The following is a 22815-nucleotide window of genomic DNA, read 5'->3' as shown; positions in this document are numbered from 1 at the left end:
TCCTATCTGATGCAGCTTCAGTCCTTTGGCTGTGCCCCAGATGCAAGAATACTTCTGAGAAACAGCAAAATAGATATCTAGTGTGGGAAGTCAAAGGAGATTACGGGGGGCTGGAGGGAAGCAAAGATTCCTGGCAAGCCTCTCTCTGGCCACATCCAGGGCTTTCCTTTCAATGAGTTAATATAAACATCAAACCAAGTGCTGAATCAATGAATTCACCTACTTAATTTTGTAGTTAATTAGTGGAAGCAAGTCTGAAATTAAGTGCTTACCCTGCGGAATAGCCACACATGCACACACACACACACATGCACGCACACACCAAAGGCAACTGCAATATAGGGAACGATTTGGCCAGACATGGACAGTAGTGAAAGGAAATACATTTGATAAGCATGATGAAAAAGGAGACAGAGGAGGGAAAGAAGATGCAAAGAAAGGAAATAAGCCATCCAGAATATCTGAGAAGGGGAACAAGAAAAATGCAGTTTCATTCTCTCTGGCAAAGATAGTCCTTTTACTTGTAAATAGTTCTGTGAAATGCCTCAGACTCTTAGACAGCTAAAAGGAATATTAGAGAGCATCTAAATCAAAACCCTCATTTTACAGAAACAGAAAGCTCAGAAAAGAGTTGTACGGCCGGAGGGTAGCAGCATCTGCACTGGAATGTTATCTTTGACAATGACATTCAGCAGCAGAATGGCCAATGCAAAGATGCTGCTGGGGAAGCTAAGATGACATGGACCCATATTCCCTAGTTTACTTGCAACCACCTGCTCACCGTTTTTCTCAAGGGCTCTAATTTTTCTATCTTATGGCCGTGGCCTGGACTACTGAAGTGAATGACAGACATGATGTTATTTGTCATAGTCTTGTGAGATTTTATATATATATGAGACTTATCTTGCCAAATAATGATATTAGAAAGGCATTTTTTAAAAATACCATCTAATATCATAATCATTCATTTTTAAGAAAAGGACATTTTGACCCCAATGAAATAACGAGGAAAACAATGAGTCTGTCTTTTAAATTGTATAAATTTAATTTTGTGAAAAATATACTATATTCTGCTTCTTCTCCCCTGTGTGTTATTGCAAGCTCCATCGAGACATCTGCCCATTTGGTGGATTAGCTTCGGGACTCACTGCTATATATTAGAAAATATGCAAACAGAGGCAGGAGATTTAAAACATTGAGAGTTACAACTTCATCCTGTTTCTTATAAATGTAACAGATTGGAAGTTGGAAAAAGAAACATCTTGTACATGTGAGCATTTTCCTTGGGAAATCCTGAGAGCTCCACCCATCATGTCTGCACTACAGAACAACAAAATCAGGTAGCCCTCTGAAGAAGACTGGCACATCTGAGCCCACAAAAGCACGTTGCCTTGACTAAGAAGATCCGCATCTCTGCTAAGCAAACAGCCACAGGAAACCTAGGGCTCTGAATTACCACTCATTGAATAGCAGCTCTCTAAAGAGACACTATAGGAAATTTAGCAAAAGAGAGTTCCTTTTATTTCAAAGAAGACACACTGCTGAGTGGGTGCCCCTAATGGAGAAGGTCGCCTGGCTCCAAGTGGAGTATATGGGGCTATCTATTAGAAAAAAGCAATGAAAATCTAATTTTTTTAAAGCAATGCTTTTATTTGAATTTTAAAAATTTTTATTTAAGATCAGCAGTTGAAGTGTGTGAAGCAGAAGATTCTTTTCAATCATAAAGCATATACTGAGCACCTCCTATATCTAAGGCACGGAGAGGGCCCAGAAGTTAAGTCAAGGGGCTCACCTTAGAAAACCTTCATGCTAGGCGAGGAAAAAAATAATAAGCACATAGAATAATAACCCACACAAAGCAGGAAACTGGAAATGAAAATCAACATGGCATAGCCAAGAAATACATACTGGATTGGGAGAAGGGGAGGAGCTGAGACACAGAGGCTCACTGGAGGACAGCCAGATTACAGGACTGGGCATTTATTTTATAAGTGAAGGTTTGCCGGCAGGAGAATAGCACAAAACCAGTGCCTTTGGAAGATGTAGAACTGGTGATAAACACGGAGAGGGGCAAATAGGGCGTGATTAGTTATCTGGGCCTGATAAATGCTAAAAGCTTGAGTTGGGGTAGGGAAGGGGCACATTCTAGAGACAATAAGATGCAAGAACCTACTCTGTCTCGCCAGCCCCAAGGGACAGAAAGCAGTGATTTAGGTATGATAAAATAGTAAAGGGCACCAAGCCTTTTATGTTTTTATAATAAAAATCTTAGATTTGGGGATAAGAAGTCACAAGTGATATTAAAGTCACTTTATATTCTTTGTACAGAAGGTGTTGGTTGAAATACGTAGTAGGCAATAAGAAGAATAATTCTCAGATGTCACACCATGCCCTGAAGCCATGGCGTATTGCCTCAATAGGCAGCTCTTTCCCCTTGTATCTTGACTAGCAGAGAAAGATAAGTGGCTCATGTCTCCAGAAGGCCCTTCAGAAGTCAGCTGGGAATTCAGGACACGGAGCTCACTTGATGGGGATCAAGTGTGTATGTGTACATAAGTGAGCAAGCGTTTGTGTCCATAGATTCTGCAATCGCACTGTGGTTTGCCTGCCTTCCCCGATGTGGCAGGGTCTGTGTGTGTCATAAGTGAAATAAAGGGTGATATGCTGAAGGAGTAAGAAAACTGATTGGGGGCATTGCCTCTGATCTGGCCTAATGCCCAGATGAACCAAAAATGACAATTCTGTTCAGTACCTCCTTGGGAAAGGCAGCCATGACAGTGTCTCAACTATATCACTGTATCTCCTGCTGCCTCTCCTACACTCCATCCTGCTGTCAAGAGTCAAGAGTTTTAAGAGCTACAGAAAAAAATGGCCGAATCTCCTTTTTTTATGTGTGGAGGAGGATGTCTTCTGATGATTGCCACTGAGGCAAGGAATATGTGGTACAGCCTTATGCAGCTAAGCTTGTGACTATTAGTATCATCGCATTTTAAGGAAGGCCGGCCAACTACTGTCTACACAGGTATTGAAAGTTCAGTTGCCAGGGACCACTGGGATATAAGATATTTCTTCACTATTCCCAACTTTAGATAAACAGTAGGTTCTTCTAAAAAACCTTCGTAGTTTATTTGTGGTGAACTCAAATGATTGATACATTTAAAATAAATGGTGCAGGAAAAGCTTTACTTTCAAATATCCAGAGTTAGGGCTGGGCAGCCATCCTGGCCAAACGAAAGACTACAAAATACTGTAAGAGGCTGTCAAAGCTAAGAACACCCAGGAAAAGAAGAGGGGAAAAATAAAAAGCAATGATGTTAAAGGAAAGGGTTACATGTCTTCTGTGTTTTTTACCTTTTTAAACTTAAAGAAATCAATCATCAGACTATTATTGTTATTATGTTGTTTCATGGGAGAGGCAGCACAGAATAATAAAAAAACCACTGGGTTGACCAGAGGTTTGAAATAGAGTTCTGCCATTCATTGGCTCTGGGACACGAGCAAGTCATTAAACCTATCTGAACTTGCCTTTCCTCACTTTTAAAAAGGGTGCCTATCCGCTTGTGGATTCAGTGTCTTTGCAAAAGTAAAATATTTAGAACAGTGCCTACACATAGTAATCATTCAATAAATGTTACGTATTATTGATACTTTGTATTGTTATTGGTATTATTACAGTTGTGATAAGGGTACAATGAGACAAAATATGTGAAATAACTCACTACAATCCCCACCATACACCAGGTGGTCACAAAGTGGCAGTCTTCTTCGTTGTTTTAACTTTCCAGGAGAAACCTACTCCCCCAGACATTTGCTCTCCAAAACCTTTCATGAGAAGCACATGAACCTGGTTTGGTTCTCAATTCTGAACACGTCACTACATAAGTACAAATTGAGTGTCTGTAGTGTCCCCAATATGGAATACACGTATTAAGACTTCAAAAGATATAATTTCCAGTCTTTGAACTTGGCGAGAAGTCATGTGCTTTGAACAGACCTTAACAAATATTTGTATCCAAAGCCCAGACAATTTTTTCCTTCAGCCTGCTTATGAAGAAGCAAAAGAGTTTGTGCCACATCGCTTGGCTCACTATCCCTGGGCAGGCAAAATGAAGAGATCAGGGATAGTCTATGTCACTGCTGAGACCTTTGCAATGACAAGTTAGATTAAATTAAAGTTGGATAGAAGCACACCCATGGCTGGTGCAGGTCACCAGGACTGTGGGTGTTCAAGGCGGTATAAAGGACCTCTACCAGTGAACTGCTATTGACTGAAGAGGATTCTTTTGTTCTTGCTTCTGTTTCCTCGTTTCCAGAAAAGCCTATAAACTCCCTTCCAAAATAAAGACCTTTTCCTAAGAGATGAAAAGAATAAAGTAAAAATAGCATGAATGCAGATGAAGTTGCTTCACTGAAAAATTGATAGCTGCAGATTTGCAGGAAGAACAAAACTCCTTAAATGGTTATTAATACTTCAATACCTGTATACAATGTAGCATTACAGAGAAATACAAGCAAAATTAACCGTTGTAGCAAGTTATATTGTGAAAAATAGCAACTTGCCCTTTCCACTCTTCATCACCCGACACAGGGTAGGTATTTGTGGTTTTCTCTTTAGTGTCTAATTCTTGTTGTCTCTCAATAGCCCCTGAATTCCATTTATGGATGCATTTGACCCTCAATTACATTCCCTGGAAGCCAGTGATGGTCTGTGAGTGACCACATGATGGAAGCCAGTCTAGTCAGCTGAGATCTCAGGATGTTCTCTGGGAATGCTGAGACAAAACTGCATCTTTTTTTTTGTTATTGGTTTAAGGAGTACAAAACAATGTCCTGATGATGAAAATGGCCCATTGAAGAAGATTAAGCCAAGTAAAGTACAGAGAAAATATAGCAGGAATCCCTGTGACATTGTGAGCATCTGGATCATGCTATTCTTGAACACCATATATTGTAGGATTTTTTTTTCAATCACGTGTCAGTAATTTATTTATTTATTTACTTGTTTTGCTTTACCTGGTTAGATTTTTTCCCCTCTTATTTCCAGTCTAAGGCATCACAACTGATACAAGTCCAAGAGCTCAATCCCACAAGAAAACCCTAATATGAATGGATGGAAATCATCTACCCAGAATGAATGCAACAAGCGTGTATTTCATTGATCTTACCAATTCTGCTTTCCAAACTATAGAGCTACACAGAAAACATCAGGAATTTTACCATTCCAAATTCAGAAACTCATTTTCTAATGTTGTTTTTCCTTTTTTATTCAACATTCTGCCCTTAATTACTTTTAACACCTTTCTTCCTGAGGGAGATGCCTAGTAATTATTTCACAATACTGTGGTAAGAAAATGTCTCTTATATTTTTCCAAATAATAGCTTGAGTATTTTATTGTGCCAAGCAGTCTGCTAAAAGCATTACATGCATTATTTCATTTATAATTCACTACCACCCTGTACTATAGTTATTCCTATGTTGTAGAAAAGAAAGTTGAGGTTTAGAAGAGTGAGCAAATTGCCCTGAACCACAAATCTAAGAAGTGACAGGGTTCATGTCAGCTGGCTTGTATGTCTGTGCTTTTATATCAACCTTGTAGATTCATAGGTTGGTCTAAATAAGAGACAGGCACAGTGCCTGATACATAGTTAGTACTCAGTATAGAGCAATTATTAGTATTACCAATGGGGGCTATGCTTTGGAAGATATAATTTCATTTTAAAGTCTTTAATATATGAATCTGAGGAAAAGTAAAGAGTTCTTCTAAATGTAATAACATAAAGGTCCCTGATGACTTATTGGACCCTGAACTATACCCATCCTCTATTTCAGGTGAGTATCTAGGCATGTTTGCAGGGAGGCCCAGATATAGCTTCAGTGCCAGCCCTGGGAGAGAGAGGGAGCATCTGGGTGTCAGCACCCACTGACTGCCTCAAACCCATCAGTGATGCTCAAAATTCTTTATATTTCCTCTCTATAAACACCTAGAGGATATGCTGGGCCTCATCCCTGGCTGGACGGAAAGGCCCAGAGGAGTCTTACAATGAACAGTAGACAGAGAGCGATGGGACTGAAGGCTTTAATACAGACAGAGCCTCTGTCCCTTTTTGGCTGCAGTGAACAGCAGAAGGGTTGGACCTGAAGTGATGGCGCTGTGCCGGCAAAGCACTTTGGCACATGCCGGGATATGAAAGGCTCTAATGAGACCCATTTCACAATTCACTGGCCACGTGCATTAAGCAGGCAAAGATTTCTTCCTAATATCCCTGCAATATATCCCATGGCCCAGGTCTGCAACAGGGTCCCCCACAAGCCCACCAAACCACTTCTCACTCTGTCCTTTCACTCCCCTTTCCTTGGCAGTAAAGTAAGCTAAAGGAGAGGCAGAAGCCTAGCTTTAAAGAGACAGAAGGCATTTCCAACTGTAGATCTCTCTCGGGGTCTACAGGAACCTTCCTGAGACCTGCAATGCATGCTAATCCTTCCACTGGTTAAGAGAGTGGGCTCCCTCATAGTAAAGTCATTGTTCTTTCTAATTGTCAGAGACTGCTGCTCTGCACTTGCCTGGAGCGATCCAATTAACATATCGCCACAACACCAAACATTATAATATGTTCTGTGTCCTACCAACAAGGGAAAGCCCCAACCCTGCTTCCATCCACAGCTTCCGTTTAATTAGGTCTTTAGTACATAAACAGACTGGGAGGGGTGTGCAGAAACCTGGACAGAAGTAAACGTCTGATTCACTTTCTACCTAAAAGCGACCTCTTGGAGTTGCAATATTTTTTTGTCCTTAATAAGGAATGATTGAAGAACTTGAGAACAAAAGAAAGGACAGAGGGAGGAGGGAAGGGATGGGGAGGACTAAGGATGAAGGCAAATAGGGAGGGATGTAGAGGGGGTGAGGAGAGGGAAAGGCTGCTTGTTGCTTTGGGGAATTGAAAAACATGTAACTTCTGCTGGAAACTATCACCATGGCAACGTTCAAACAATACAGAGAAAGCCTTCATAGTTCCATTCTTGCCTTCCTAAACACCACTGTGTCGATGTTAACTCTTTTAGGGTGGCTTCTGACTTTCTGCCTTTTCAGTTAGTAAAAATCAGAGTTCCCTGGAAATCTCCCATAATACATTTGGATTCATTCACCCGCACACATGCTCTGGTCCCCAATGAGGAAATTCTCCCTAGAGATCAGCTAACTGAGCTATCAGCATTCTCTCTGCCCAGATTAGAACAGCTCAGCTGGGGTGAGATATCTCTTCCTCTCTTTTCTCTCTCTCACTCTTGCCTAAGGTCACAAAAATTAGCACACTCTGAGATCTGGCTCAGGTTCAACTGTAAACCATTCAGGAGAGGCACATCTTTACGTTTTCAAATATCTGCACCTTTTATAGAAACTCCGTATCTTAGTTATTGAAGTTCTCATCCTCATTATCGAGCCACTAGTTCAAAGAAAACACGTCTATTGTACTGAAAATGAGTTCCTTAGTACTACAGTTCTTAGATCAATAAACAATCAAACAAACAAACAACATACAAATGATTAGCTGCATTGACAATAGGACATCTCTGAGAGCATCACAATCAGCTTGTTCTAGGCAGGACCACATCTACAATAATAGATGTTTTTAATAATTAGGGCACTGTATTAGTCATTATAAGAAAAAGGCCTTATCTTTTTAAAATCTGTGGCTGTCCCCATCTCCCTCCATACCTACTTTAGCAACAAATAAACAAATATTAATATAATCAGATGGCTAAATTCTCCTACATTCCCTATTGCGACTTGGTCAAAATTGGTGGGATAAAACTAATGGGCCCCTCCCAAGAAAACAGTGCTGTCTCAGCAGTTTGTAGTTTGGCAAGAACTGGGGAACAAACTCATCACTGCCTCTTCTAAATAAATCTTCCCTTGCACACCTTTCCAATTCCTCATGCTTTATCATAGGGGACATAGCAGTAAGGAAATAATTGCTCTGGAAGTTCTGGGATTAAAATTTGTTGAAAGGATTAAAAGGTATAGCTAGATTTTAAAAACACCATGAAGTATGACTATAAATGCTTTGTCATCTACTATTACTATTATTAGAGAGTAATAATAGTAATTAGAGAGTAATAATAGTAATCTCTAAACTGGAAAAAATCATCTAAAACTAGGAAAAAAACAAAAAAGAACTAAAAAACTCAAATACTCCAATTTAACATATTCAAGACGTTTATCTTCAAAAACTGCAGAATAAAACTAAACCATAATTAAATAGTATTTTACCATTTAGCACTTTCCTTCTTCTAACCCAGTGTTTTTTGCTGTTCCTCAGGAAGGAAAGGAGGAAGTATCCTTCTGAAGCACGAAGTCAAACTAATACATCTGTGAATGTATGCCTGGCTCCCACAAAGCCAGGTGTTTACATGTTGAGAAAAATGACTGTAGCGTGCTCTCTCCCACTCTGTGTGTGTGTGTGTGTGTGTGTGTGTGTGTACATTTTTTTTTTTTTTTTGGAGTCAGAGTCTTGCTCTGTCACAGGGCTTGAGTGCCATGGCATTAGCCAAGCTCACAGCAACCTCTAACTCCTGGGCTCATGCGATTTTCCTGCCTCAGCCTCCCAAGTAGCTGGGAATTACAGGCGCGCACCACCATGCCCGGCTAATTTTTCTATTTTTAGTAGAGACAGGGTCTCACTCTTGTTCAGAATGGTCTCAAACTCCAAACCTCAAGCGATCCTCCTGCCTCAGCCTCCCAGAGTGCTAGGATTACAGGCATGAGCTATCGTGCCCACCCAATATATATATATATTTTTAATCAAGACACTTTTACTAAAGGGAGGATCTTTTTTTCAACCTCTCCTTGCATGAGTATAGACTTTACTCAAATTTGAAAGTCATAGTCTCTTTCGGATAGTCATTCATGAGTAGGATGGCCCACTTCATGCAACTGTGAAGCTTGTGCAAGGCATAACTCTAGGGGCCACCTTGAATTTTGTAAACAACAGTATTTGTGAACCATGTCAGGATTGTGCATTGCCAAACTTGCAACAAGTCTATTAGCAGTTATAAATTTCAGCATAAAATTGGCATTAAAATATATTTACAGAATGATTTAAAAAAAAATGAGATCCTCAAGGACAGCTATATCAATATTACAAAAAGCCAACTGGAAATCATACATGTACTTACTCATATACTTGCATAAGGCAATTAAAACCCTTTTGCTTTTGGCTCAACTTATATCAAATCATAGCAACAATGTTCATCTAGTGCATTTCAAAAACTGATGATTGGCAGGTATATGTTTTGTATTAGTAAAAATGGAGAAACGAATTGCAATATATTTATTAAGCAAAGTAGTTGTGAAATATGGGTTCCTAGAGAAAAAATAATAAAAGTTTATCTTAATGGTAAAAGTATTGGGAAATTACATCATAAACTAAATTGAAGGAATCTCTTTCCTCTAAAGATGTGCTAGTCTACTCATTCATTGGTTCTCCCAAAATATATTGAAAATGCCTGTGTACTATGCTAGTTAGATGTGGGAAATGACAAGATGAATAAAGTGAGGTCCATGTCTTAAAAGAAGTCACAATCTTGCACAAACTTAGCAGATTATAGCCAAGTAAGTAGATATACTGTAACAAAGATAAGAGCTATCACAGATGTATGAACACAGTGTTCATGTACAGGGGATGGGGAGACTCAGTGGGCCCAGGGGAGCTAGAGGAGGCTTCCCCAGAGAAGGTAACTTGCTCTGAGACTTGGCATATAAAGAGTATATCTAGGCAAATAGAGCAGCTTTCGCAAGGTTTGGGTCAAAACTACCCTGGTATATTTCTGGAGGAATGAAGCATTAGTATGGCAGGCAGATGAGAGAGGGTATGAATAGGCTGGCCAGACTGTACTTTCAAGAGAAGAGTCTGGATTTTATTCCATACATATATTTCTACTGAATAGAATATAGAGAAGAGGGTGTTCAGCTTTACTTCTTGGGATGATACTTCTAGAGGAAGAATGAATAATGGAGTATACCGAAGAGACATCTGCATCATCAGAAAGACTAATTAGAGATATTTAGGAGAGAAACACTGTCATCTGGACTGAGGCAGTAGCAGGACAGACAAAAGCTGAGGGTGAAATAGTGAGTAGATTGGACTTGATAACTGGTTGGCTAGGAGAGCCGTGAAAGAGATACTGATATCAGTTAAAACTGTAAATATTAGTATACAGGTCCCCGGAGGGAAAGTAGTCAGTTACAGTTGATGTATTAAGTTTGCAAGGCCTGCAGGGAAGCCTGGTAAGTGGGATCTTGCTGGCACTGGACATTCACGAGTCTTCGGCATACACAGGTTGGCTAGGATTTGAGTCTCGTCTCTCAAAACAAACCTGACTGACATCTCTCAGCAATGCAGAGAGACTGGAAATAGAAGATACTCGAAGGGGAAGCCTTCACATGTAAAGAGCAGAGCAGAAAAATAAGAGGAGGGTGCTGTGAAATGCATAAAGGGAGTGATCAATGAGTAGTGCCTCAAACCCTTGGAAGCATTTCAGGAAGGCAGAAGCAAAGCAATGACATCAAGGGCTACAGAGACATCCAGCATGAGAAGAACCAAAATCAGCTGTTGGGTGCCCACAAATCAGGAGTCCATCTGGTTTACAGGATATTGTATCTACACTCGAAATTTATTATTAGCATTGACCTTATTTTTCATACAGTTCTGAATGCCTAGATTATCTCATAGTACTTTGCAAAGGCTTTCTGTCAGTTAGACATGTTCAGTGAGTTAGGAAAATTTTTCCTAAGTCTTTCTTAGAAGTTGTCACTTCCTTACTTAAAGTGACACTTAGATATTACTGAGAACTGACAAAAATATACAAGGTATATGTGACCTAACCAGCTCAAGAGCTTCCATTTCAGAAAATAGGAAGAAGAGAAACTGTGGACATCTTAATTCCAATTAAAATATTCAAATTGAGTACCAGGTTATATAATGGTGAACTAGTATGTTTATTTTTTACCAAGTCAAGAAGTTTGAGCTTATTGATTTTGATTTTGGGTTCTGAAGTCAGGAGATATGTAACTTCTATTTCCAGCTTCACCATTTAGTTGCTGTATAACCTCAGACAAATTGCTTAGCCTCCTTCTGTTCCCTAAGTGAGGATTGAGGAGCAAAATACATGTTCTATTCTCAATAAAATGTTTAATGCATATCAAATGCTCAATAACTGGTAGCTCAATAACTACTGTTATTATTAAATTATAGTAGTCCCCCCTTATTTTCAGGAGATATGTTTCAAGACCCCCAGTGGATGCCTGAAACTGCCCACAGATAATGCCAAACCCTATATATACTACATTTATTCTTATACAGACATACCTATGATAAAGTTAAATTTATGAATTAGGCACAGTAAGAGGTCAACAATATTGAATAATAAAAATGGAACAACATATTATAATAAAAATTACATGAATGTGCATTTATGTTTGCACTCTCTCTCTCAAAATATTTTATTGTACTGTACTCATCTATTTTTGGACTACACAGTTGACCACAGGTAACTGACATCACAGAAAGCAAAACCACAGATAATGGAGGACTACTGTATACCTGTAACCCCCATAAGTGTTGAAAGCTTCCATCGGCATAAGGCTGTGCCAAGTAGAAATAAACATATATTAATCTTCCATAAGTTTTTCATCATTTTTAGAGTTCATTAAGAATTTAATCAACATTGGAAAACATTATCAAAAATAATATTACCAACTTTGATAGTAAAGTGGCAAAAAGTCTTTATTTACATACTCAGCAAATGTAAAGCAAAATACTCACAGACTATTAAATGTTAAATGTTCACATTTCTATATAAAGTAACCAAAGATTTAAAAAAATAAGCTAGCAATTATTGAATATTGATCATTTGCCAAATACGTGGACATTTTAATGCTCCCAGAATAACTGCAAAAAAAAAAAATTATAATTTTACACTTGAGGAAACTGAGGCATACTTAGCAAGGTTAATTGGCCAATTTAGGATGTCCCTGCTAACAGGTGGTGAAACAAAGTAGAATCCAGTGTTTATCTATTCCAAATCTGTATTTCCCCTACAAACCATCTGGGAATATCCTTCACCTTTTCACCCGTATATCTGTTATTGTAACAATGATTCCGCCTTTCCCCTAGAATACCATGGGGTTCCTCTGCACATTTTAATAACTAGTTTCTTGTGATCAGGGATTATATGTTTTTAATTCCTGGGAATCCTGAATTCCTAGGTAGTCAATTATGAACTCAGAAACCTAAAATCTTAGTGTTTGAAGCAACCTTGGTTTTTACCTTTATTTAACAGAGGAGACTATAAGACCTGAAGAAGTGAGATGATGTAAAAAGTATCACATTTTATTACTGACAACTCCAAGAATAAGAAAAACACACTGCGTTATCTAACTTTCAGACCTCAGCTTTTCCAGCATAAGAAAGTCACTTAATGTTGCTCTGTGCGTGTGGACGCACACACAGTCAGTTAGCTGCTTGGTATTTCTCATTAAACTTCTATAGATTCCTGAAAGCCAGGCTTCCTGTGTGTGCCTGCATGTGTTTGCATACACATAAGTATATGCGTGCATTTGAGTCCTTTAGAGGGGGTGTCTCTTAAACTAATTTCAGTTAGGCATTTCAGGAATACTTACTGCATGCATACAATTTGTCAGGCATTCTTCTGAAGTGCTAAGGACATGCCAGAGAACAGAATAAAGTTCTTGCTCTCAGAGAGTGTGACAAGCACATTATTTCAGACCTGCCCAACCAAATTTCAACTGTCAAATTTATATTTCTCCAGAGAAATTGTTTCGAAGAAAAGAAAGATGCAACAGATTCTTGATCCCCTTAAGGAGTCTTCTAAGACACCATTCACAAGTCATTAATTTTTTTGTGCCTCCCCTATAAAGTACTTGATAATCTAACAAAAGTTTACATGGACACAGAGTATATTTTCCACAATTCACAACGTATATTTCTGTCTTTACTGAGAGCATTCACTTAGGCACTTCCAAATATGTTTTATAAGTGTAGAATCTTACCCCAAATGGTCGTATCTATTTGTGTTACTCCAACCTAATCCTCTCTATATATTTCTCTTTTTAATCTATGCCGATATGAACTTAGATTAATAGCTTCTCTCCAACAGAGAATATATCTCTTTTTTGCAAACCATGAATTACCTAAACTAAAATCAAAGATGATAAATGTAAATGTGCATTTATTGAATGCCTGCTGTGCATGACATATGCAATCTGATTTTGTCCTCACGGCAGTCAGTGACATGCAGTTGTTATTACCTCTATTTGACAGATAAGCAAACAGTCTCGGAGAGGTTAAATGGTGCATGCAACACATGTGACCGAGAGGAAAGCTGAGTATTTGAATTCACTTAGGATGCCAGAGTTCAAGTTTTACCTAATTTCGTAGTCATCTTTAGGAAGCATGCAAAAAACTAAAATTTATCAAATAGTGAGAACTTCCATTGATAATTTCCATCTCTTCTTAATAAGGTCAATGAAAATGGTTAACTTTAAGATGCTTTTCCGCAACTGACACAGATTTCAGGTTGTTGTCATTGGAAAGAAACAGCATAAAAATCCAGTGGGTATCTCCCAAGCCTGACTGTACTATTGTGAACCACAGATATGACAAGAATAACAATCATTACAACAGGACTCCTTTTCCCTTAAGAGGAAAACAAATCCCTGGAAGCACATTGAGGAAACCGACAAAGCACAGGGCTGCTGCTGTAGAGAATGAAATTACGAGCAATGACCAGGACTGGCTGCCTCAGAAAACCACTGGCAAGTTGGTGCTGGAAGATTTGCACATGCAAACAATGACGTCTATGCCTGCATTAAATCTTCTTGACCCCATACATTCTTTTTGGCTTTTAGCCTATCACAAAGTAAAGATAATCATTTAACTAATGTAGGATTCATTTTGACTAGGAAGACAGTGAATCCAAATTTGGTCTTTGGGGCCTTAAAATTAGTAATGAAATTTTATACCATGTAATTTTGATTATATAACTGCATACACATTTGCCTTTATTTCATGCATTCCAGGGCCAGACTATGTAATATGTAGCTAAAATGATACATTTAGAATACAAGGGCTACTTTATGCAACTTCTAGACCAAAAGCACACACAACATATTAATTGTATTATTTCCCCCTAAAATTTCATTTAAATATTATTTTTGCTGAGATTCATTTTTCTATACTTTTAGGAAAAAAATCACGATTTACAGTTTCTGGTCCAACACAAGGTTTTATATCCAAAATAACATACTGAGCCAATCTGTCCCAATAAGACCTCAAAAGAGGAACCTGGCAACTACTGTAAGATCAGGTGCACAATCCCTAGTTTTCAAGTGCAGCCGCTAGAACTGTTCAAGTGCGTGGCCAGACTGTTATTCATTCTCAGGAGGTTAATCCAAATTAATCCCCAAATAACCATAACAAACAGCAATCCTTAGAGGGTCTGTTATGCCTGAAGTTTTGCATAATGTTACTTATCATTCACAGAACAACTCAACAAATTAGATATTACCATTCCCATCCCACAGATGAGACAATTGAGAGCCAAGGAAATTAAAAGTATTGCTCAAAGGGCACAGCTATTAAATTAGAGGAGAAAGACATTTGAAAAGGTAACTTCAAAACTTGTAGAACCCAACAGCTTTCTGGGCATGTGGTCTTCTGCAGATCCTAGTCTACAACTACTTACTCACAAATGCTACTCAGGGGGCACTAACTTCAGCCCTGAAATCAACTGAGAAGTTTTTATCTCTACCATCATTCGTCAGTGCATGAACAACTTGACCAAGATGCAGGGACAGCTCTGACTGCAAAACCAGAAGAGATAAACCCCAAGCTGGGTCATGCGTTTCCAACTGCAGAGCTGGTGAAATGATTCACCAGTATGAAAAATGATGACAGCCTTCGATGCCCCGTCATCTCTAGATTTGAACACATTTAAGTGGAGGTGGGTGGGAGGATACATTTCAGCCCACAATTTTAAAGCAATTCTCTCTCTCTCCCCCTCTCTCTTTCCCTTTTCCTCCCACCCTCCCTCTCAGGAAAGTTTGCCTGTGTGTATATGCAAGTGTGGAAGGCGGGGGGGCGGGGGTGACACTGTGAAGGAGAGGAATGTACTTTGAGGTCTAATTGCAGTAGCACTGAAGAAATTTTGATGTCAAAAAATATAAGGAAAAACAAAAACAAAAATAAAACCTCCCCCAATTGGTAGACCCAACCTAATTGCAAGGCTGAGTTTTCCATATAAAGCCCAGAGCTAAACTATGAAGGAAAAAGTATCATTGCACATTTTTTTCCTTCTTACTTTTTGTCAGTTGTGCTAAGTTGCAGCTGAACAGGAACTTAATATGCCCTTTGATGACCACAAATGGTGACTTAACTATGATCAAGTAAAATAAAACAAATAAGCAAACAAACAAACACACAAAAAAACTGGAGAGAATTATGATAAGATATGCAGAAGCCTGCAGGGAGCTCAGGAGGAAAAAAAATCCTGCACAATTATTTTCATAGGTTGGTAAATTTATTGCCTGATTTGTGTCCCGACAGGAAACATGTGCCCAGAAAAATAAATTAGAGAAGTGCTCGGCTGTAGGCTAGTTTAGTTAAGGAATAATGAAAAGGATAAGAATAGATGATGCGAGTGAAAGGACAGACTCAGATGCTTTTAGCTGGGTGTTTCTGGTTTCTATTATCACTTCTCTCATATAAATCTAACTCCACTGTTCTTTAATGACTCTTTGGGGACCACCACTCACAGGATTAAATGTGCCCAACGCTAAGAAGGGACCCAGGAGACTGCTGACTTTCATCTCCTTGGGATATGCCAGAGTACATGGACCTTTTTTTTTTTTTAAATAATATTAAAGTCAGTATAATCTGAACTATGCTATGAAAGGAAGGAAGGAAAGAAGGGAGCAAGGGAGGGAGTGGGGAAGGAGAGAAAAATGAATGTTGGAGTTTGCGGTCCTTGAGGTCTGAAGTGGCAGAAGTTTATTTCAAGCCCTCAGGACCAGTGTACCTTCCTCTCACCCTTCCTGATAAAAATGGCACCTTAGGGACACAAGTAGCCTTGTATGGCTATGTGTGGCTAATACCTGTCCAGTTTGGATCCAAAACTGTCATCTGTCTGCTGTTCTGGGGCTTGTGTGAGTCTCCTGTCTCATTCTGTTTGGCTATTAATCAAAGAGTTATAGCTTCTCTAGGCCTCAGTTTCCTTGTTTATTGGCATGAGATTTCTGAGGAGTCTTCTGGCTTTAAAGTTATATGAGTCTATGATTCTGCTAGAAGGCCCTAGAGAGAAATAGAGAAGGGTGAAGGGGGAGAATTGTGTTTCAAAGCCCAGCTTCATGACTGACAGCTATGGGGGAGGGTAAGGGGATCCTACAGGCCCTCAGGCTCTCTAAGCATTTTCCACCTTCTCTTTTATGTTTCTATATTGGTCTCTTTCCCCCAAGACAAAGGTGCACATGAGAAGCATTGGTGCTCAACACAAAAACCTTTCTATCAGCTTCTTTTTCTAAGTTACCACAGAGCACTAGATGTCTGCCTTTTTCTCAAGAGCTGTGTCCCAGTGATGTTAGGAATGTTTCTGGCAAAACCTAAGCCAACTACCAGGACCCTCTACCCTCTCTGTATAGCCTCTCCCTTATCCAAAGAAGTCCTTAGTTAGAAGGAGGTGGGGTTGAAGAGAAGTAGGTCCTCCTTGTTTCATTTTTAGCACTGGTGAGAACCTGGGTGATCTGAAGGCCACATTTGGGCATGTGTGTGCAAGAGAGATCGTGAGAAGTGCAGCCACCTCTCTCTCCACCAGCTTCCTCCCCCAAACCCACCCACCAGCCAGAAGCCACCCTTCATCTGTTTGGTTTATTATCATATTTTTTGTGTTAATACATTCTGTTGATCTGCAACGTCAGGTTGAATGATGAAATTTAAATTGAGTCCCTTCAATTTCCAATAGCTAAACATTTGTGCATCTAATTCCAGGGCTGCCATGCAACTTAAATGCATTCTAGAGTGTCAATCACACAGCACCGGCACCCCATACTGCAGCAGCTTTCTTGGGGAGATTTTTTTTCCTGGTGAACATTTGCAAAGGCGTTTGCCCAGGATGCAGGCAACCTGCATCCTTAGAGCAAACCGGCTTATCAGTGAGCACAGCCTGTTGGAGCAAATGCACGGGCCACCCTCTTCTTTATTTTCTTGCCCCTCAATAGCCAGGTCTTTAAATATCACACTAAAGGGGGAGAGTGGATAAAGAGACTAAGAACAGCAAATTAATGGACATTTTCTTCACCAATAAATAAGAAAATAAGGATCACTCACTGTATTTCAGACTGATCACAGCAACATCCAGATGGAAATCCAGGTGGTTAAGAACAAGAGAAAACACATGATCTTGACACCAAAAAGAAAAAAAAAAAAAAAGGAGGTTGATGAAGAAAAATCCAACTGCAATTATCCTTCAATTTTAGTCAACATAGGCACAAATCCAACTGTGCTCTGCTGCTTTCACTCCCCCAATCAATGCTTCATTCTGCTGCGGTCAACTTTTCTTCTCCGAAATTTCTTTGCAGATGTATTATTAATTTCCTCTCCTCTTGTGGGAAATTCAAAAAGAACAGAAAACACCACCATATCAGGTCTTTACTTTCCTAAAAAAGCCGCAAACTTTTCATTCCAAAAATATCTCCTTGGCTTACTTTCTCCTTTACAGAGAAAAAACGGACATACTTTTTCTTTGTGGATCCTCGGTTCTCCATTTCCAATCATCCTTTTCGGGGGAGGGGGAAGCTGTTTTAATATTATTTATTTATGTCAGAACACACCAAACCCCCGCGGGTCTAACACTGGTTTATTTCATTTTTTTTTTAATGATTCCTGTGTGCACATATACACATTTGTGTTAAGATCCAGGTCCCGCAAGAAAAAGCGTCGTTCTTCCTTCTCTCTTGCACAATCAGTTTATCCACTGCATTCGGCTCCAAGACAGAGCTGCGTCCCGCATCCTTCATTTTTGCAAGGCACCCAACAGCCACCGCCACCAAAAAAAGTCTCCTTTTACATTGTCGATTCCTCTCCCCAGCTTCCCCTTCGAAGAATTTGGGGATCAACTCCCCCCACTCGCCACCCTTCCGGCCAGCCCCTTCGCCAAAGATCTGATTAGATTTCTCATCACAACCCAGTGCGCAATTGGATTTTTGATTTCAGCCACCCGGCCAGCCACCTTCCCCTCTCCCCTCCAAACTCCCGTTATATCCTGTCTCCTCCCCTCCACCACCTCTACAATTTCATAATCTCACGTTAAACGGAGTGCGGGGGGTGGGGGCGGAGGCGGGGGTGGAGGTAGTAGAGGAAAATTTCGAGGCTCCGTCAGCTGTCAAGAAGAAACCCATTCCTCCCCCTGCTACTTTTTTTTTTTTTTTTAAGGCTTGGGGTGGCTTTCGCTTCCTCTGTCCCCGCCCCCACCCCGGCGCCCGGTCCAGATCCTCCAGGTGTTGCAGAACTCCGCGATCGGGGCCGGGATCACGGGGGAGACGCGTGATGCGCTCCCTCTCCGGTGGCCCCTGCCAGCCCCCGGGTCCCCTTCTCCATCAGCCGGCAGCAGATCCGGGGACACCGCGGCGGTGGAAGTTCAGATTGGGCTTTTATTTCAAATGGAGAGGGCAAAGTGATGGGACCAACGGGGTGTTACGCAAATTAAAAAAAAAAAAAAAAAACGAAAAAAATGAAAGAAAAAAGAAAAAAAAAAACCAAGAAGAACGAAAGGGGTTAAAAAAAAATCCCTAATCGCTGGCTCTTCTCATCCTTCTCAAATGAAACTGCAGCTTTGATCTCATTTCCAGCTGCGTTGGGTACATTTTGGAGCCACAAGTTGGTTCCTCTTGGCGCAGAGCTTCCCGACGCCGGCTAGTCCTCCGCGCGGAGACGCGTCCTCGCGAGCGCAGCTGCTCCGCGCCGTGCTTAGCGCCATCGCCCTGGCTCGCGGCTCCCTGCGCGGCAGAAACCCCGGTCCCCTTCCATCCACTCCGGCTTGAACTCTCTTCCTCCCACTCCCTCTTCTCTTTCCCCTCCTTTTCCCCCAAATCAATAAATGCTCTCCCTGCGCGGGCGGCAGCTACTGCCAGACCAGGCTTTCTCTCCACCAGTGCCACGTCCTGACGTTTAGGGTCCTAGCTCCCCAAAGCTCCTCTCGGACTGCAGTCCCCTTCTCTCCTCTGCCCCTCTTTCTTTCCTCTTTTCCTTTCCCTTTCTCTGCTTGTGATCAGTAAAATACAATTACCCAATTACCTCCCATCATCTTAGCACTGATTGGTCAATTGCATTAACACTTGAAGTCAGGGAAGAGGGGATTGGAGCCTCTGAGGTGTGGCACTGCTGCCACCTGGAGGGCAGAGTCGTAACAGCTCAGCGTCAAAGCAACCCCCACGCTAGGAGGTTAGTAATAGGCAAAGAAATTCCGGCTGTGTGGGAGAAGTTGTCAGTTTTTTTTTTTTTTTTTTTCCCGAAAAGCCTGCCTGTTTTCATCCAGAAATTCAGGAGTTTTGAGCTTTACAGAAAGGAAGATATTGAAATCAAATCACCACTTAGGATTCACAATTATCGCCAAACATACAAAGCTGTTGCTTTCAAATTGCAGGGTAAGTGTCTATCCCCTAGGTAGTCAAGCAGACTGGTCCCAAGGTAAGGATTACTGAAGTACTATTACTTAGAATAGGATCACCAGAAAGAATCAGGAGTAGCTCAGAAAGCTACTGCGGAGGGAGCCTGTGGTCGAGCAGCATAATCTCACCAGGAGGAAGCAACTTAAAGGCGAGATAGTAGCCTTCAGCCTATGCAGTGTTGCAGTAAATTGGCCTGTTCAGTTTGTACAAGACATTCAGGACAGCTTGACAACTCAATTCCAACATCCTCTGCTCCTGGATGTGGGCTTTTCCATCAACTCGTGTTAGAGAAGCGGTTGACACATTTCAACTTCACTGGGTCTCCTTAGAAAGAGAGACCAGGCCCACAAACTAATGCTATTAATACTATATTTATATTGGTTTCTTCCTCTGCTATATAATTATCATAAGGCCCTTTCTGTAAGTTATGGATATTTATTCTATGCCATTTACGTATGTGACCTTGAGATATGAAACGGATAAAATTAGGAATGATAACTCAAACAATAAGACATTTTTTTGGAGGGGGAGAGGGTAAATAAATATTTCTCTGTTTTGTGTGCCCTAAGTAATGTCTTTGTGCTGATTTTCTTTATTTTCTAGAAATCAGACTATGTTCTTGGTTTAAGAACAGTTTTAAACAAAGTGCGTAAGTGATAATGAAAAGTTGAATCAGACAACAAAGAGAAAAGTTTTACTAGGGGAACATCAGAGGCATATCCAAGTTCACACTAAATGTTCTTTTATCTTTCCTGTTTCCTTTATAGCACATGGGCATTTCCTTGCTTAGCGTTAAAAAAATTACATTTATAAATTTCTTTGAGTGCTAAGGACATGATGTAATATGAATCTCAGATGTCAGCACTTTCAAGGCCTGTCCTAATACATGAATTGTGATTTATTGTAATTTCTCCATCTTTGTGGAGAGCTTTGATGTAGTGATAAATTATATCAAAATGTGAATTTGTTGAGGGTTAATGGCATTGCTTTTATTTTAAATGAATGCTGTATTGATTGTTTGAAAACACTAGTGGGCAGTTGACTATAACTTTAATTTGAGTTTTGAAGCTCTTACCCTTATATCGTCAATTATAGTTTATCAACTAATAAACCATTAAACAGCACATTCACTAGCTGCTCTCGATAGCTTCAAAGGAATCTATCCTTTGGTTCTGAAGTAAGCTAGAAGCCATTTGAAATGAAAATTTTCTTTTTAGGAACTTTGACAGCAAGGGAGAGGCCAATGATTTGTTTCTTCAAAGCTGATTATTAGCTATCTACCAGACATCTTGAATGCCTTTCAGAATGAATTAATCTATTAAGCAAAACAGCAGGGAAGGATAAGAGCTGTTTAGCCAAAATGAAAAAAAGGAAAGGCTTGCCATTCCTGAATACCTTCCCATTCAACAGCTACAGTATCTTTGCCCACATCAGCTAATCATTCACACTAGGTGACCTTGAATTAGTCATTTGGCTTTCATTTTCAGATTCAGATTCAACCAGTAATTATTGAGCATGCATATAGTGTGGCCTTTTGTTATACTTCTGATATGTATTACCTTATTTAATACTCAAAACAATCCCTGAGAGGTTTTGAAGATGGGGAAAATGAAGCTTAAAGTTACATACTTGGAAAGTTACATAGCCAAGCTTTGAAGCCAGATCTACTCAATTTCAATTCTTCTGTTTTGCTATAATGCCTAGGTTTTGATAACATGGCGGACACCTCTAATACAGTCATGAACGTGCAGGCCGTCACTATCAGCCCTGAATCTCAGAGGTAAATCTGTAACCCTTTGATGGGATGGCATTGCCACATCTATCACTGAAGGACTTGACTTAAAGAGAATTGAAATAAGTAGTAAACAAGCTATCTGCCATAAAAATACACATGCAAATTAAATTGTTGTTAATAGCAACATAATTAGAGGTATTTATGTAGTAGAGGTTGTCAGATACTGTCAATAATGACAAAGAATGTGTTCCAGTAAATTTTTTATAAAAGTTCTTTTAAAAGAAGTAATGTCACATCATCAAACTGCCTATTAGCCCATCTAGTTACCAAAAGCATGGATAAGACAAAATGCTATTGAAATTAGATAACTTTTGACAAGATGGGGCACAGTGCTAACATGGCAGGTTTGCTTTATGGACGTACAGAGTTCTATGTTTGCTCTCCTCTGATTTGCAGACATTTGGGTAGTGAAACAAAGCTATCGTGTCATTTCACTGTGTGTTGGTGACTCTAGATGGTGTAATCTTTAGCAAACAGCAGGGGACAGCATCTTGTAATCAGAAATACAAACCAGGAAGTAGAATGAATTCAGTAACTTTGCTTGAAAATAAAGAAAATATGAGTGTGTCTATTGTGTTTATTAATTGGATTTAACAGGCTGCATGCTACTCTATTAAAGCACAATACATACTTACGGTTTGAGTCTTTATTCTGTATTATAAATCCTGGGAATAGATGTTTCCTTTTCACTTCCAATACTATTAAACAGGGACCAGAATATCCTCTGAGATAATCGTATCAAGCTTGCCTCTATAGTCACACATAATGACATGTGAATTAACTTCATTAAACCAGCTTCTATTTTGAAAATTACTCTGACATGCTGTATGTAGTAGGAGTTTACTACATATGCTATGCTAGACAATATTATATAGATGTTAGATTTCAGAACTAGAATATATCCTAACAATCATCTATTCTTTATTCCTTGAAATATAGATAAGGATCCTAAAGTCCAAGTAAATTTGCAAATTTCTGCTTTTTTTCAGTGCACCTCCTCTATGATTGCTAACACTCTACTCAGCTCTCACCCCATATAGTCTTACTTTTCTGTGCTTTCATACTTTTTAAAATTTGTATGAATAATTAGCATTTAACTAGAGCTTATAAGTGCCAAGTATACTTCTAAGTATGTTACATATTTCAGCTCATGCAATCCTTCCAACAATCTTATGAAGTAGGTACAATTATAATCTCATTTTATAGATAATGAAATTGGAGTTGAAGTTAAATATGAGCTCCTAGCTAGGAAGTGACGGAGGCAAGATTTTAACTCAGGTTATT

General features: G+C 39.7%; 1 protein-coding gene across 1 annotated transcript in view; it reads right to left on the bottom strand.

The window, feature by feature from the left end:
• The window catches only part of LRRC4C (leucine rich repeat containing 4C), a 228046-nt gene extending 208721 nt beyond the window's left edge, over positions 1–19325 (bottom strand). Inside the window, exon 1 of the mRNA XM_012642791.1 lies at positions 17398–19325. The gene's annotated coding sequence lies outside the window, so the exon portion shown is untranslated. The remainder of the gene's footprint in view (positions 1–17397) is intronic.
• Between the last annotated feature and the right edge of the window lie 3490 nt (positions 19326–22815).

The sequence above is a fragment of the Propithecus coquereli genome, unplaced genomic scaffold, assembly GCF_000956105.1.
Source record: "Propithecus coquereli isolate 6110/MARCELLA unplaced genomic scaffold, Pcoq_1.0 Scaffold187, whole genome shotgun sequence".
Classification (NCBI taxonomy): Eukaryota; Metazoa; Chordata; class Mammalia; order Primates; family Indriidae; genus Propithecus; species Propithecus coquereli.
The sequence above is the reverse complement of the archived record's forward strand: the minus strand, read 5'-3'. Positions and strand labels throughout refer to the sequence as shown.